This window comes from Papio anubis, chromosome 16 (genome assembly GCF_008728515.1).
Source record: "Papio anubis isolate 15944 chromosome 16, Panubis1.0, whole genome shotgun sequence".
Classification (NCBI taxonomy): Eukaryota; Metazoa; Chordata; class Mammalia; order Primates; family Cercopithecidae; genus Papio; species Papio anubis.
The window spans coordinates 61,896,154-61,902,065 of record NC_044991.1 but is presented as its reverse complement, the minus strand read 5'-3'; the positions used below and the strand labels follow the sequence as shown (position 1 = coordinate 61,902,065).

The 5,912-nt window shown below is 43.4% G+C and overlaps 1 pseudogene; it reads left to right on the top strand.

Annotated features, from left to right (window-relative positions):
• Positions 1-3,054: 3,054 nt before the first annotated feature.
• On the top strand, positions 3,055-5,912 carry LOC101023196 (annotated as a pseudogene).

The following is a 5,912-nucleotide window of genomic DNA, read 5'->3' as shown; positions in this document are numbered from 1 at the left end:
ATAATAGGCAAACTGATAGAGACAGAAAGTCAACTGGTGATTCCTTAGGGCTGAGGGAATGGGGGAGTTGGGGAGAGGGAGATATCTAAAGAGTATGGAGTTTCTTCTGAGGCAATGAAAATGTTCTAAAATTGACTGTGGTGACGGTTGCACATATCTGTGACTATACTAAATACCATAGAATTACACTTTTTTTTTTTTTTTTTGAGACAGGGTCTGGCTTTGTGGCCCAGGCTGGAGTACAGTAGCATAATCTCAGCTCACTGCAAACTCCGCCTCCTGGGCTCAAGCGATCCTTCCCACCTCAGTCTCCACAATAGCTAGGACTGCAGGCATACACCACCACATTCAGCTAATTTTTGTATTTTTGGTAGAAATGGGGTTTCACCATGTCACCCAGGCTGGTCTTGAACTCCTGGACATATGCGATCTGACTGACTCAGCCTCCCAGAGTGCTGGGATCACAGGCTTCAGCCGCACACCCGGCTGAATTACACACTTTAAATGAGTAAATTGTATGGTATGTCAATTATATTTCAATAAAGTTGTTTTTTTGTGTTGTTTTGTTCGGGAAAATTGTTTTTTGTTTGTTTTGGTTTTTGTTTTGAGACAGAGTTTCACTCTTGTCACCCAGGCTGGAGTGGAATGGCGGGATCTCAGCTAACTGCAACCTCCACCTCCCAGGTTCAAGCAATTCTCCTGCCTCAATCTCCTGAGTAGCTGGGATTACAGGAACCCACCACCATGCCCAGCTAATCTTTGTATTTTTAGTAGAGATGGGGTTTCACCATGTTGGCCAGGCTGGTCTGAACTCCTGACCTCAGGTGATCCACCCGCCTCAGACTGCAAAGGTGCTTGGATTACAGGCGTGAGTCGCCGCGCCCAGCCTGTCAATAAAGCTGTTTTAAAAAAGACATAGGATTTGGTAATATCAGCTAAGAGCTGAATGCAAACTCTATGACCCAGCAATCCTAGTCCTAGGTTTTTTTTTTTTTTTTTTTTTTTTGAGACGGAGTCTCGCTCTGTCCCCCAGGCTGGAGTATAGTGGCCGGATCTCAGCTCACTGCAAGCTCCGCCTCCCGGGTTCACACCATTCTCCTGCCTCAGCCTCCCGGGTAGCTGGGACTACAGGCGCCCGCCACCTCGCCCGGCTAGTTTTTTGTATTTTTTAGTAGAGACGGGGTTTCACCGTGTTAGCCAGGCTGGTCTTGATCTCCTGACCTCGTGATCCGCCCGTCTCGGCCTCCCAAAGTGCTGGGATTACAGGCTTGAGCCACCGCGCCCGGCCTAGTCCTAGGTTTTTATCCAGCAAAAAAATTGTACACATGTTCATCCAAAGACATGTACAAGAATGTTCATGGTAGTAAAATTTAAAATAACTCTGGCCTGGGTGCGGTGGCTTAAGCCTGTAATCCCAGCACTTTGGGAGGCGAAGGTGGGCGGATCACCTGGGGTCGGGAGTTTGAGCCCAGCCTGACCACCATGGAGAAATCCCATCTCTACTAAAAATACAAAAAATTAGCCAGGCGCGGTGGCAGGTGCCTGTGATCCCACCTACTCGGGAGGCTAAGGTAGGAGAATTGTTTGAACCCAGGAGGTGGAGGTTGCAATGAGCCGAGATCACGCCATTGCACTCCAGCCTGGGCAACAAGAGCAAAACTCCCATCTCAAAAAAAAAAAAGAAAAGAAAAGAAAAACAAAACAAAAAAGCTCCGGCTAGGTGTGGTGGCTGATGCCTGTAATCCTACCACTTTGGGAGGCCAAGGCACGCGGATTGCCTGAGCTCAGGAGTTCAGGACCAGCCTGGGCAACACAGTGAAACCTTGTCTCTACTAAAAAATACAAAAGAAATTAACCGGGCGTGGTGGCATACACCTGTAGTCCTAGCTACACGGGAGGCTGAGGTCAGAGAATTGCCTGAACCCAGGAGGCAAAAGTTGCAGTAAGCCAAGATCGCACTATTGCACTCCAGCCTGGGCGACAGAGCAAGACTTCATCTCTAAAAAATAAAATAAAATAAGATAAAATAAAATAGCTCCTAAGTGGAAACCCACATGCCCATTAACAGTAGAATGGATAAATTATGGTGTATTCAAACAATAAAATGCTGGCCAGGTGTGGTGGCTCATATCTGTAATCCCAGCACTCTGGGTGGCAGAGGTGGGAGGATCACTTGAGCCCAGGAGTTTGAGACCAAGCTGGGCAACATGGTGAAACCCCGTCTCTACAAAAAATACAAAAATTAGCGTGGTGTGGTGGCATGCACCTGTGGTCCTAGCTACTAGGGAGGCTGAGGCAGAAAGATTACTTGAGCGTGAGAGGTTAAGGCTGCAGTGACCTGTGATTGCAACACTGCACTCCAGCCTGGGTGACAGAGCAAGACTCTGTCTCAAAAAAATAAAAAATAAATAATGAGATGCTACCCAGCAATGAAAATGAACATGCTACAGCTACATGCAACAATGTAGATGAATCTATAAGTTTAACTCCTGGTGAGACTAATCTATGGAGTTAGAAGTGAAAATACTGTTTACCCTTGGAGGCTGTGGGTAATGACTAGAAGGGGCTTCTTTGGGGCTGAATGTTCTATTTCTTGATTTCAGTGTTAGACATGTGTGTTGGCTTTGTAGAAATTCATCAGGCTTTATACTTATGATTTCTGTACTTTTATGTCTTTATATTATACTCTAATAAAAAGCTTTACAATTTCAGAATATTTTTGAAAACAGATTTTTTTTCTCCCCCACCCCCAGCTTTGTGTGTGTGTATGTGGTCACTTGATACTCCTCCATTTTTTAAAATTGTGTAATGATTACTCTATTTCTTCTATTTTTTCAATATTTTTTTTCCTGAAGAGCAAGCCATGGCTTGCCCATAGTAAGCCCCCTACTTTCTTTTTTCTTTTTTCTTTTTTTTTTTTTTTTTTTTTTGAGATGGAGTCTCACTCTGTCATCCAGGCTGGAGTGCAGTGGTGCGATCTTGGCCCACTGCAACCTCTGCTTCCCGGGCTCAAGTGATCCTCCCATCTCAGCCTCACATGGAGCTGGGGCTACAGGCATGATGCACCACCACGATTGGCTAATTTTTGTATTTTTTTGTAGAGATGAGGTTTCACCATGTTGCCCTGGCTGGTCTCTTAATTCCTGGACTCATGCAATTCACCTACCTCCACCTCCCAAAGTGCTGGGTTCACAGGCATGAGCCACTGTGCCTCGCCGTAGTATGTCTTTATGCAAAGCAGAAGTGACCCCCTTCTCAAGGCATTTTATTTCCATATGTCTGAAAATTGTTACAATGAACGGATTCTGTAATAACAAGGCATTTTACTGCCATCTACTGGTAAATTATCATAATAAATTTACAAATTACAATATCATGTGAATGGTGTCCACTTAAAAGTGATATCCTTCAAGACTAGTGAACAATACAGTCAGGATGGCTAATGGTAACCCCAGGAAACCAAGAGGCAAGATGTCTGCTTTTGCCTTCTTTGTACAGATGTGCAGAGAAGAACATAAGAAAAACCCAGAGGTCCCTGTCAATTTTGCAGAATTTTCCAAAAAGTGCTCTAAGAGGTGGAAGACAATGTCTGGGAAAGAGAAGTCTAGGCCGGGCACAGCAGCTTATGCCTGTAATCTCAGCACTTTGGGAGGGTGAGGCGGGTGGATCACCTGCGGTAAGGAGTTTGAGACCAGCCTGGCCAACATGGTGAAACCCCGTCTCTACTAAAAATACAAAAAATTAGCTGGACACGTTGGTGGGTGCCTGTAATCCCAGCTGCTGGGGAGGCTGAGGCAGGAGAATGGCTTGAACCCAAAAGGCAGAGGTTGCAGTGAGCTGAGATCGTGCCATTGCACTTCAGCCTGGGCAACAAGAGCAAAACTCCATCTCAGAAAAAAAAAAAGAAGAGAGAGAAGTCTAAATTCGATTAAATGGCAAAGGCAGATAAAGTGCACAATGATACAGAAAGGAAGGATTATGGACCAGCTAAGGGAGGCAAGAAGAACGATCCTAATGCCCCCAAAAGGCCACTGTCTGGATTCTTCCTGTTCTGTTCAGAATTCCACCCCAAGATGAAATCCACAAACCCCGGCATCTCTATTGGAGATGTGGCAAAAAAGCTGGGTGAGATGTGGAAGAACTTAAATGACAGTGAAAAGCAGCCTTATGTCACTAAGGTGGCAAAACTGATGAAGTATGAGAAGGATGTTGCTGACTATAAGTCGAAAGGAAAGTTGGATGGCGCAAAAGGTCCTGCTAAGGTTGCCTGGGAAAAGATGGAAGAGGAAGATGAAGAAGAGGAGGAGGAAGAGGAGAAGGTAGATGAATAAATAAACTGTCAAAAAAAAAGTGATATCCTTCTTCAGGGCAAAATTCATCCAACTAAATGTGTTAAGTCTGTGATTTGGCACTGTTGTGACGAACCCTGCAGACAGTAAAATGTAGACACTTTCTAGGTGGTTTTGTTCTTTCTTTTTTTCCCCTGTTTTGTTACTGTTTTTCTTAAACACATCATTGAAGTATTCACTGTCAGTCTTATCACTGCAAAGCTTAAGCCTATTTAGACATACATGAAAGTAGAAGTCCAATAAATACAAATCAAATTATCAAAGAACAATTGATTTTCTTCACTCTAGTCCAAATCTAGAACAATCCTGGATGTTTTAGGACTGTTTTTCTTGCTCAAAACATTTTATGAAATAGCCTGATCACCTCTTCAGAAGCCTCTCTCAATCTATTGCTTGTTGAGACTATCATATGCACTAAGGTTTCTCCTAAACATTTCTAGGTATAAATTCATTAATATGCTTGACAACCTTATGGGGTAGGAGCCCTTATTCTCTGCATCCCATAGGTGAGGCAACTGAAGCACAAAGAAGTTACATTTCAAGTGATGCTATTACAAACTTAGCTTCCTTGGGGAGCTTACAGTCTACTGGGGACACAAAACGAAACAAAGCCATGTAAAGATTTTTCAACAATATAAAGGAGAAAATACTTTGGACCCTGTTGGACAAGTCATTTATCTCCTCCCGGTTGCAGCTTCTTTATCTGTATAACATAGAAGTTGGATTTGCCCAAGATCACACAGCTAATAAATGGCAGAGCTAGAATCTGAACTTGAGTGTTTCAGCTTCAGAGCCCAATATTGTAATCATTATGCTATACTATCTGCTAGTTCATGGCCTGTTTTTGTTCCTTTGCTGCCTGCCTGCAGGCAACAAGTATTTGTGTTGCCTAGGCTCCTACTATTTTTACCTACAGGATCTGCAGGTGCCCAATGGGCCCCTGTCTTCTCAGCATCTTGCATTCTTGCAGATCCCAGGAATACCCATGACCCTTGGCTTAAGGACATGGACATCAAGGTGAAAAAATTAGGATAGTGGCTCTGGAATCTTTTGTGTATGTGTGTATGGTAAAATATATATAACATAAAATTTGCCATTTTAACCATTTTTAAGCCTATAATTTGGTGGCATTAAGTATATTCACATGCAACCATCACCACCATCTACCTCCAGAACTTTTTTGTTTTCCCCTACTGAAACTTCATGCCCATTGAACACAAACTTCCCATTCCCTCTCCCTCTAGCCCTTGGCAACCACTCTACTTTCTGTCTTTATGAATTTGGCTACTTTAGGAACCTCATATAGGAGGAATCATACAATATTTGTCCTTTTGTGACTGACTTATTTCACTTAGCATAATGTCTTCAAGGTTCATCCATGTTGTACGTTGTGTCAGAATTTCCTTCCTTTATGAAGGTTGAGCGATGTTCCATTGTATGTATAGACCACATTTTGCTTATCTATTTAACTGTCCATAGATATGGGGGTTGCTTCTACATGTTGGTTATTGTGAACAATGCTGCTTTGAACAGGGGTGCACAAATATCTCTTTGAAACTCTGC